General features: G+C 46.2%; 1 protein-coding gene across 3 annotated transcripts in view; it reads right to left on the reverse strand.

Moving 5' to 3' along the window:
- The window catches only part of LOC144141229 (uncharacterized), a 321032-nt gene that overhangs the window by 89324 nt on the left and 219347 nt on the right, over positions 1–12361 (reverse strand). For all 3 annotated transcript variants that reach the window (XM_077672786.1, XM_077672784.1, XM_077672785.1), the window contains one exon: positions 99–362. The gene's annotated coding sequence lies outside the window, so the exon portion shown is untranslated. The remainder of the gene's footprint in view (positions 1–98; positions 363–12361) is intronic.

A 12361-nucleotide genomic window follows, 5' to 3' on the forward strand; every position in this document is an offset into this window, starting at 1 on the left:
ACCTCCTAGAGTTATTTATGCACTGTACCATTTCTACTGACACAATAAACTGAAACTGAAACTAAATGTGCAGTAAGACGGGGAGAAGGGATACGAACCCAAGACCATCGTAGCGACCAGGAGAAACCGGAGGATGCCCTCTGGGTAACCCACGGCTGACGCCGCCCGGTATCGCGCGCCGCGTTCCTCTGCGGTCCGGTCCTGCTTCGCGCCCCGCCTTCACGGGTCGCTTGAAGGAGGCTTCACAGTTGATCTCCGTAAAGGGCCACCGTCCCCTCGTCGCGACGCCTCGTCAGGAGACGATAACTGCTCGAACAACGTGCCGTCCTTCGATGGCCATCATAGCGTGTTTCGTTCCAACACTGCGAGAAAGAAAAAAAAAAGCAAAAGAGGACGTAAGGTAATGTTTAAATAAAACATCGGTGCTGCGTTGAAGTAATTTTGCTGAATTAGACAGTAGTGAAGTTTACTGCTTATCAGAACCAAATTATAAATGCTTAGCAAAGCGTGGACCATCCATGACATATGCCCAACTGACTTTTTTTTTTCGGACGATGGTTAGCGATGACCACAATTTAGTACTGAGGAACCAGCAATCTCGTCCATACAAATTACAGCTCAGTTCGCAGCACATCTGAGCACGCCTTACGGAATGGCACTGTGCAGTAAGCGGTCTCGAGCCCGCCATAGACAGTGAGATGAGGTATCTTTTTCTTGCACCACGAGGTGAAAATGCATCTGCAACGTTCAAAGAAAATCTCGTTCACCTACGTACGCCCTCCGGACCACAGTAACTGCAGAAATTGCTTCACTGGACGGACCTCAGCCAGTGCACACCCTGTCAGCATATGCGGCACATACAGCAGTCTCGGATCCGCGAAACAACCGCTGTTCACGGAGCTGTGCTCAAATAACTTTTGGCAAAAGCAACATTGAAGCCTCTATGGTCATCGCTGCACCATAGCAGAAATATTAGGCAGCCGACGACGAGCTCGCCTACGGGATGGCAGCGAAGGCCCAGCACACATCAGTGGCTGTCATACAAGCGAAAAATTCTGGAGAAGAACTTTACTGAAAGCGCGACGAGATTTCTTCATTCACCGAGACGCCATAAGCTTTTCGCACGTGTCAAAAGGTACAAAGATTAGGTAAGCCAAACATGCTGCTGTCACCAGCTCAGCAGCAGAATATGTGCTGGTATCACTGGTGCTTTCCAAATGCTGAGCGTGAGTGTGTTTCACTATGCTGACACTCAGGAAACAGTGACCTAAAGCACTGACGGCGACCGGTGCTTCTACGTTGCGTTGAAGTTGTCCGTGCGTATTTTTTTATTACAGACCGCAACAACGTAATTCCCTCCTAATACCACATAGGCGCCAAGGAGAGAATGATAGCTGCATTACAAACTGATACAACGAAGCCTCCTGTGTCACCACCCCACCACGTCAATCACACTGTGATAACAGCATATTGACATCATTCACACCCGCTAAACTTCGATTTTACAGAACGTTTACTTGGTGCTCATAGCTGCTGATGTGAAATGAAATATTATTGGTGCAGTCTTTTTGCAATAATTTCGTGTGTTGCTCGATGTTCCCAACATACGGCTTCGAGTCCCATTTTCTTGTGAAGCAGTACAAGGCAATCCGACTCACCACCCTCCTCTCAGCCTGACCCTGGTCAGTCCGTCTTGAGATTCGTGCTTCCCTGCCATAATACAAACGTTCCCCGTGTTCACGTTACAGACACAGGCACGGTGTAGCACAGTGTTCCGCATTCCATCAAAGCCACAGGACCACCGATCTATGCACCGCCAAGACGCGTATCTTCCGGGAAGCTACGGCCAACCCGACAGAAGTTCGGCCACATGGTGGAACTCGGAATAGCGTGTCCTCGGTCCAGCCCATATGCGTCGCTTGTTCATGTCCCCAAATCTGTTCATGTTCATGTTCCCACAAGGACGGCCGCTGACGCTGTTGTGGGAACTATCGAGCCCTGAATCGAAATCGGCCCTTTTCCTCGGCAGTATCCGCTCGGACGTGCGTTCCAGATCTTAGCATTGGAAGCCCCTGCCGTCGAGATTATTTGTGGCGGTGCTGAGCCTCGACAAATGATTGTTGCATCTATGGCTCAGTGGGACCCACCGCTACGACTTCAACATCGCATGTTCCCGCGGCCACAAATTAGCCAATGAGCTACATTACATGCAATGCTGCTTTCGGACCACAGTTGGTTGAAACTTTCATTAATTTCAACTAAGACGACTTCCCCTTGTGTTAAGAATTTACAATCCCTGAACAAGAAGTTGAGGACACTTGTACATATCCCCATGATCATTTATCTTCGTCGAAGACCAATCTGTGTTTGCGCGTAGCTTTGAACACACGCGGCGCTTTTTCTCTGGAAAAAGTACGTTTCCTTTTTTTTTGTTTAGTACACTTACTGTCCCTTTTATCCAGATTGCGCATGTGTATTTCTCTGTGTCTATGCTCGTGGTCTGAACAGCGTAAAAGCTCAAAAAATATTTAGTTGATGCCCTAGAAATACAGATTCGCATTTTCCGGCTGAACACTTTGAAATACAAAGTCACACGATCAAAGTTATTGTCCGTTAATGGGTTTGTTTCACCCACGTATTCCTATTGCGCTTTCTTCGTGAGAAAAATCAAGACTATACGAGAACTACAGCCGATTGGCAATTCATATAGGCACACTGCTACTAGTACATTTGCCCATTTGGCCGTGAGGGTTTTTTGCGCGTGTATGAGTTAGGCTGAAAATATATTACTATGCAAATAAACTACCGTGTACATCATTAAGTGGAGGAGGAGAGAGTTTGAGGAAATAATAAAATGGTATTACTGAACAAAATACTACAAAAGGTGAAGATTAACTCACAATAACTATTATGTGACAAGAGCCGCAAGTATCAGGCTTTAATATAAAACTTATATATAGACATATATATAAAAAATTTAGTTTGATTCAGATGAACTTGGCGGAAACCTTATCCGTGGCGCTCAATCGAGAGATTAAAAGGTAACTAGTTTGGAAACATAATTTGCACTTCTGAGATCTTTCAAAGGCGATTGCGAATAAAAAAACTGTGAAATAGGCCAATGAAATTCAATAGTTCTCATTTAAGCCTATGGTTGCGCGTGAACTTCGATGTGGACTGTTCAAATCCGGAACACTGGCGCAAAACCTAAATCAAGACAAGAATTGGGATATAGTGACGGGGAATGCAAAACCAACCGTTCAGCTGCGTAGTGTACGTAATATCAGAGTTTGGGTTTGGGCTAGTTGGTAGCGGTAATCCGACTTCGCGTAGCGCCAACAAAACGACAAGGACAAAGGGGGCGACGGGCACAAGCGCTAACTTCCAACTGAGTTTATTGAAAAAATGCCTGAAATTTAAAAACACTTATCCAAAGAAACAAAGACAGGAAAGAACAGAAAAAACAGCTCTTGACAAAACTTGCACACAAAAAATACGCACACAAAAAATATGCACACAAAAAATAATTCGCACAAACACTGTGACGTCGAGCAAAAGGCAGCACGAGGCATTAACTACTTGGTATTGGGGCGGAAAACACAACATTCACCTCGGCCCTCGGACCAATCTTCTTCAGGCTATGTGACAGGTCGTGAAAGTAGGGAATCACAGCGAGCCGTTTCTTGGCAGGGCTATCAGCGCCGTTACGCGCCTCAAGCTGTGCATCTAGATCGGCGTGCTTGATAGTCCTGAGCAAGGCCTCAACGAAAGAGGTAACAAGCTGTGGCGGGAACCCGGCCTGTTGAAGGCGCTGCACCTGTTGCAAGAAGCTTTCTTGGATCTTGTGGGGACAAGACCTTTGCAGCGCATTACTCAAACACAGCTTAGCCACTCCCCGTTTCACCAAGCCAGAGTGCCCCGACGAGAAAGGCAGCAACGGTTTACTGGCGGGTGGCTCGTGGCTCCAACACACATGCTCACTCGTGAAAAAGAGCTTCATGTACAAAAACCGCAACATGCTACCTTCAGGGAGTTCGTGTGTCAGCTCAAAGGGTTTAAGACAGCTCTTGAAAGTCGTCAGCACGTCCGTTACAAGAAAGGGAAACCTTGTTTTGTCACACTTGATAAACACAACGGAATCATCTACGTAGCGAAAGGCCCTAACAACATGTTCTCGGTCGAGCAGTCCAGAGAAGCATCGATCGTATTGGGCCAGTAACAAGTCACTGAGTATAGGTGCGATGCAGGATCCTATACACACCCCGCGCTTTTGGATGTACGAGCCGTCCTCCCATACTTCGAAGGTTGACTGAAGGTACATTGCCAACAGCTCCAGGAAGCCCACTACACTGATACCCGCAGTGTTCTGGAAGGCTACCGCACCAAACCTGTCGATTCCGGCCTCGACGCACTCAAGTAATTCACTGTGAGGCAGTTGGTAACACAAATCCTTTAAGTCAATAGAGAAGGGCGTACAACATTTAGCATTTAGCACGAGAGGGGGGCACTGCTTCAGGAAGGCAAATATCAGGTTGAATATCAGAGCGTCGCATAAAAAGGCAAAGAGTGCGAAAGCTGACCTGCAACAATCGGTCGCCTTAATCGTAAATATGAAACAATTAAGAACTACGGGGGCCGCACAGTAGGAGTTAACTCCATTGGGCCAATCAGGTGTTTCGAAACAGTCCCCTCCCAGTCCTAAGAGAAATTTTACCTCCGTAAGTTTCAGCAGAACGTAACATATAACATACACATATAACGTATAGCGTATAACATATAACATATAACATTTAACATATAACATATAACACATAACATATGACATAACCTAACATAACATCCCATGACATAACTGTAACATAATATGACGTAACATATCTCAGCAGGGTTCTTTTAATCGCTGTCTAGATTTCAGCAAAGGAAAGATTGAACCGAAGCACGGCGCCTTCGCAATTTGTTGTGCTAAATCCCTTCCATTGAAGGCCCGCCAGCTTCATGTACAGATAAGGAAAACACTCTTTCGAGTACTACCCTGAGGGTAAACATCTGACCACGAAGCAAAATTTTCGCATTTCCTTTAAACCCAGGCAAACAGTGGCCTTATAATTCTGTAGCGTAAGCTGCACTGGCCGAGGTCGAGCAGTTTCGCGTGGCTCCTGGAGATCCGTGCTGCGCATGCGCGAGGACCAGTGGCGTCTCATGGCGCACAGCTGACGTGCCGGAGCCGCCGCCGCCACCGCGATAGGATTGGATTCGGTCGGACTCTACTGGGTTGTATTGGATTGGAAATCGTTTTAGCAGCAGTAAGCATGATACTCAAGTAATCCTAGACAACCAGGAAACCTAAGAATAACCAGCTGAACCTTAGCTCACTCTACGTATATCATGGAAAAGCCGAGCTAAGCCACTGCTACTGAGTGGAAATAATGTGGTTTATTAGCGAATCAACATAAGTTCCCTATCTGATCTCCCTATTATATTATCTTAACGCAAGTAAAATTTGCTTGAGTTTGTTAATCGACAGCATTCCTAGCTATCTCTTACCTTGTCAAATATACTTCGTTAAATTAGACGAGAGTTATCGTAAAGAAATGACAGACGCCGATGAGTCCAAACAAAAACTTTGTTGACGTTTTTTCTTACAGAATAAACAGAATCCTTACAGACTTCTTACAAAATTCTTACAGGCCTTGCTCTCAATGATTGCATCCCCAGATGTGTACCTTTTAAAGGGGCCCTGAAAGGCGTTTTGAGCACACTAAATGAAGTAGCGCAATCGTTAGATTGGGTCGTCAAGGTCATCTGGGTCAAGTATTACTATTTTACGCGCAGCGGAAAGCTCACACTTTTGTTGCAAAGTTTGTCGCTTATTTCTCACCCTTTCCTTCGTGTTTTTGGACGCCGCCATCTTGACATTTCTACATCATCGATTCCCAGATGTTCGTCATGATATAGGCATCCTGCTATTGGGCGGCTTTTTCACGCACTTCCGGCAAAGAGATGAGTTGTCTGCTGAGCGTAGGCTCGCCGGCTGATCTGCCAGCGGAGTGTCGGAGTGCTTGGACATTTTACGACAAACGAACCAAGTGTAAACAAACGCTTAACCGTTCCTATTGAATGCAACACGGCCATAACACGACATGGATATTCTCTTACCTCAGTACGTTTCATAAAGAAAGCGTTGAAGCCCCGTGGCACTTCTTTCGTGCAATCGCAGAGAACGCCCTGAGCCGAATGCCCGGGTTTGACGGATACATTTTATTCCACTTCAAAACAATCCAGAGATGCGTTTCGAACGAACACAACGTCCCAACATGCGTTGCAAGTCTGAACCGCGATTGACAGACGATGGGTTGCCTCCTCCTGCCCGTCGTAAATTCGGCACTCACCTCACGCGCGGTTCCGGGGACGAACAGCAAGTCACTTAACTCTGGCGCGCAACCCGAGATGGCTTTTAGCCACGCACACTGCAAATACCCCATGCGAGGTTGAGTCGTACGTCGCTCGAGAAAGATAATCCAGACCATGGGAAGCGCTATCCACCCGCAGAAGCACAACGTCGCATTTCATCGCGAAACAAAGGCGTCCACAACACACACACCATCACCTCCTGTAATGCCAAACGCATCTCACACTTCCCAATGGGAGTGAGTGGTACGTCTGCAGTGCCCACATGTCGCGAGGTGGGGCCCCGAGCTGAACCGGGATCACGCAACAGTAACTGCCTTCTGGGGCGGTATGTGCCTTGTTGCCAAGGCAACCGATGTTTGAGATTGTCAAAGAAATGGCGCTCGCTCCAGCGCTAGAAAGCTCAGAGCCGCGCCGGAGCATGTTTTGCCAACGTTGCCGCTCTCCACCACGCGTCGCCCCAAGCTGAACTGGTCACATGATTGAAGCGTTTTGTGCACGGGTTCTGTATCGGTTTAAAATGTCTTTTTCACACGCCGCCGGCAGGAATTAACACCACCGCAAAATAAGACCCGGCACCAGCGGGGCCACATCTGATACGGCGCTTTTTGGATAAACAGTGCGTGGTGCATGAGGGGCATGAGGGACCGAGCGCACGGTCCTCCCCGGGCGGCTGCGAGTTCGCCGCCGATTAAAAGTCATGTGCTGCCCTGCAGCAACGCACACCGCGAAAGGGCAAGGCCAGGCCGTCGCACAAATGCGGCTAGATTTTTTGTTCGCTCTTCCAGCCTTGAGCGGAGTGAGGGATTCAAGGTGTCAACAAAGCTTGCCCGGAGCAGACGGCAGTATGAGCAGCGCGATAGCGGAAGTACGTCACCGCCGAGGAGCGCAGCATCACGGGAGGGAAGGCTGGCATCCCGTCAACAGCGGAGAGTAAATTGAAAGGAGGAGGAAACGCGGCGCGGCGATAATGCGCGGTTTTTTATTTAAGATTTCTCAGCTAATACTCATCGCTTCAACAAAATTCTTGCGGGAGGAGATTGCTAGTACATTGTCTTATTTGGTTACATGTACATCTATGCATCGGCGGAAGGTATTTCAGGACCCCTTTAAGTGGGCTTGCGTAATCTCTGCAAAGAACGTGCGTATATCGCGTTCATATTTCCATCGTTTCTAAAAATATGTAAGAAGTTTTTGTATGATTAACGATTCCAGATTGAGCCGTGATGCTATCATTCATTCTGTTGCGACGATTCTTGTGTTGCCCTATCAATCTTGTAATCATTGATGATGGTGTGTTATTGCATAGAATTTTTGTGATTGCTTTTACTCTTTATGTCATGAGCGTGATGCTACAGGCGTCTCTTGTAATTTCCTGATGGTAATTCTTGCAATTTCCAAACGAAAACTGCAAGAACGGTGTTGTTTGGACTAGCAAGTGGCTCGTTTTTGTTTATTGTGATCCGTCCCGCCCAGAGGGTATTTCGTCATGCTCTCAACTACATTACCACAAGAGTTATTGCGGTTTTAATCATCGTTGAAATGAAGTAGCACCTTTTACCGAAATACTCCCCCTGACAAGCCTGATCCATCTATCCTTGGAATTTGAACTATTACACTCACCTTGAAAAGTGTCGCCGATTTAACGAGTCTGCATTGCCCCCGAAACGACCTCAGCCAACGTTTAAGATTTATAACCGAAAACCACCGTAACCTAAAACCACCGAAACCACCGTAAATGACAACAGAAACTTTTAACGCACCTTGCGGTCCATCCTTGTTACCACAGCACCGACACAAATTAGAGACGCTGCGCTGAGTCGCAGCAGAGCGGCGTCAGCAAGGCCGTGAATTAAGCGTCATTTAATTAGCGCTTCCCTCGCTGTCTCGCGCGCGAGGCATCGCCTGACGGCAGGCCGGACGAATTTGCCTCCTGCAAAGCGCGTTTTGCCTGTGTGACAGGAAGCTCAGTTGGAAATCCCTACCTCTGTACGATAGCGATCCGTTTATGTATCATTTTCAATTTGCTTGGTACATATATTTTGATTGTAACTGTTCTCTGCGTACTATCTATTCTCTTTGACAGACATTATGAGGTAGATGTCATGTTCCAGTTTATCGTGGCAATCATGCCCATTCTCCCACCCTCTAAAAAAACCAGTTGCTTGATCAGGACACCCGTGATACTTGGTACGGTGCAGACACTTTAAAAATTAGGAATACAACAAAAACGCTTCCACAGTTTTGTTTGAATTTTAATCATGTGGACAATCAATGGCTCACATTAATAATTTTGAAAGGGATCTTCGCTCCTTATTTTTATTGTTACAGTTCTTTCAGGTACATATGTATATATATTTGCTGTGTTGCTGCCATTTCTTTATGAATCTGCCTCACTTCTACGCCTGTACCATCGACCATCAAATGCTGTGGAATTTCTGTATTTGCTCCCCCCTTATGTAATACCCCGCAAGGGGCCCTTAAGGGTACAATGATAATTATGATGATGATGATTACAACTTGGTGTTCTTGAACACCCAAACAAAGCCGTACTCTCGGGCGTGTTGGGACTATTTACGGCTGTAGAAGGGGGAACTGAAAACTATCACCATTTCAAAAAACAAATCTCATTTATCCCGATTTTATGTACTGTATTAAGAAGAATATTTAGCTTACAGGTGAGAACAGCTTCCCTGTGATTTTGCGGCAGCGGCGGCTGCTTTTCTGATGGAGGTGAAAAGCGAAAACGCCAGTGCATTAGAGATTTTTGTCACGTTCAAGATGCCCAGACTATCAAAATTTATCCGGAGCCCTCAACTACAGCGTGACGCATCGCCCGTGTAGCGTCGGCGCGTTAAACCCTACAATCAATCAGTCAGCTTCCCCCTGAAACAGACCGTGAATCTATGCGCTACAAAGGCAGGGACAGCGCACATTGTGATTTAATTTAGAACGGGCAGAACAACACACCAGAAGCGATGACTGTCAACCGATCGCTTTAAGCACGTTGAGAAAATAAATACCACACTTGGATAGAAAGACATAACTTACGGATGCAAAAGTACAAAAGGGAGAGGGGAAGATTACGTTAACTGCTAAACCATTGCGATGTTGTTGAACGTATCGCCACATCCACTTTTCCCTGGCCTCCAAGAATGTGGTTTAACTTAGTGTGATCCTTGCTGAAGTCACGCTAACACAATTAACGCAACCCCACTACCAACCAGCCGAACATGGTACCCTTTTCAATCCTGTTATACTTGCCGTATTTACTCGCGTAATGATCGCACTTTTTTTTTTTCAAAAATGTGATGCAAAGTTAGGGGTGCGAGTATTACGCCAGGAATATTTTTGGGGAAAAGTAAAAGCGCAGAAAACGCAAGTTGCAGGTAAGAATGTTTACGATACGTCTCATGAACATAATAAACATAACAAATAAAAACATAATAAAAACTTTACTGACAACCAAATGACCACTTAATGATTCAAAATGCAATTTTTTCAATATTCGGAACGCGCCGTAATGAGTTTGCTGTGAGGTGAGAACAGGTTGACCAGTAAGTGGCTGCTGCTGTCACAGTGTGGAACATTAAGGCACGACACGGCTGCCGACACAGCAAGCCGAGCGCGTTTTTTTATGTTTTGTGAGTACATTATGTGCATTTATTGACCGTTATTCCGCACCAATAATGAACTCACGCTTGCCGATATCCCTTATATAATCAAGTCCGCGGCAATAAACTAGCCGTGTCCGCTTTAAAAGAGGAGGAAACTAACGTAAGCACGACCATCGTCGTGTAGAATTGGCACATACGACATATGGCTGCGGCAAGTTCAGGGCGCGATCATTGCGCGGGAAACAAAAAAAAGTCATATTTTACGACCAACTTCAGGGGTGCGATCATTAGGCAAGTGCGATCATTATGCGAGTTAATACGGTATAATCCTTATCTACGTTGAGTGAAAGCTGGTACGGAATACGGCCGGAATGAGGCCGGAATACGGCGAGCAGGTCAGATCACCGTTAGAGCTGTACCCTACACTCGCACGTTTGACAGTAAAAGCGTGATCACACGTTCGTTTTAATGGCGGCCTTCTCTATGTTTACTCACCGGGGCAGTCGCTAACGGATAATGTCTTCCATCCCCGCCGAGTAGCATGTAGGCGACAACGTGCCGGCAGGCCTCTCTGCTTCCCTCTAATAAGAGCCTTCTCTCCACTCCTGTCCGCTTCCGCCCCTCCTCCTCCCCCCCCCCCCCCCCCCCCCTGGGGTTTCACAATATTCCAAATAAGAAGCAAATTACCGGGAAGAAAGCCTTGAGGCATTTTTGGGGAGTTTAAGGAATTCTTGTAATGAGATTGGACGTTCGCTGAAATGCCGCGTATCCCCAAGCGTATGTTCGTTCGGTCTCACGAAGGAAAACGGGAAGGGAGCGGTGGTCTGGTCCCCAGGGTAACTGCTAAAATTCGTGTGGGGGAGCTTTATGTGTGATGAGTTACCTCTTAGGCCAGTCTATGTAGAAAAACATGAAGTAAGCTCACACTAATGCGTAAGACGTGAAGGCGCAACCTTCGCAATAACGTTGCGTAAGAAGGCTGAAGACGTAAGACGCAACATTTACGACTTTTACGAAGGTTTAAGTCCATGATTGCAGCCGATTTGCTTCTTCTTCGCTGCCACAACAACCTTTACTTGATTATTTTAGCCATAAATGTGGGATCATTTCATCTTTTATGAGATGATAATCACTGGACATGACCTTGGAGGGGCTTACGCTATGAGGTGTTTTCTCGTTCCGAGGAAGTGTTCACACCATTACGGCGAACGCTGGAGATGTTCTGTTTTTTTTTTGCCAGTCTTGGCCAATCTTCCTATGTAGATTTGACAAAGGTGCGCCGGGGACGCTGAGGGGCCGCCGCGAGGCACGCACACACGAGCGCTCGGCATTTTCTTGGTATTGTTTACTGTCGGGCAGAGGCTGTGTGGCCCGCGCTCACGGGCGCGCGCTCGCCAATTTCTTGGTATTTTTTACGGCGGACACAACAAGTACGATTTGCTAAATAGCTTTGCTGTTAATAAATAGACAGAATTCTGACTTTTGGTGTCAAATGAACCACGATAATTCAGTCGGGAATGATGAAGTGCCGTGTGTACAATCCACCGCAATGATACCCACGTCGTGCTATGCAGTAAATCGTCCTAAACGAATACTGTTCACGACTGCCATGCGGGAAATGAGGTGTCAAAGGGGCGTATAGCGAGGGGTGAAGGTAACAAAATTATACAGCTGCCATTTGAACTTTAACAATGCAGTCGAACCTCGTTATACGAAAGTAGAATCGGGAAAGCAAATGAGTTCGTTATATCCGACATTCGTTGTAGTAGCAAAGGTAATAATCGGCTCGAACAAACCGACAGTCTGTCTGGCGCAAAAATACTTTATACAAAAATGCATTTGTTTAAGCTTTTAACCCACTAAAAACAAGGTAACCCTTACCTTTCTCTTTAAAGAAACCCTACAACACTTTCTGGAACTTTTATTGAAATCCTAAATGTTTGCAAAGCGTAGTCACCCAACCACCCCAGTACCTAGATTAGGGAATCGCAAATTACATCAACCAAAAATTACTGCTCTATGCCCATCAGATTACTTTTAAACTCCCTCAAAAGATTTTTCCCTCTTTCGCGGTCTTGACGCTCTTCGATGGCCCGAATTACGTCACTAAAGCCATGTAGCGGCTGTTGCCGGTTTTCCTTCACTTGCAGCAATGAAAGCTTTTTGATGTCAACTTAAAAAAAGGCACAAAAACAAAGCAGAAATAACAACAGAACAAAGTTCCCTTAAAGGAGCCATGAAGACAAAATACAAGTTGGGTTTATTAGAAAGACTGCTTAGTCCCGATAACAATGATACCAATATCATCACAATCTTCGAACAAATAATGGAGATAT

This window comes from Haemaphysalis longicornis, unplaced genomic scaffold (assembly GCF_048455015.1).
Source record: "Haemaphysalis longicornis isolate Haplotype H1 unplaced genomic scaffold, Haemaphysalis longicornis Haplotype H1 scaffold_6, whole genome shotgun sequence".
Taxonomy (NCBI): Eukaryota; Metazoa; Arthropoda; class Arachnida; order Ixodida; family Ixodidae; genus Haemaphysalis; species Haemaphysalis longicornis.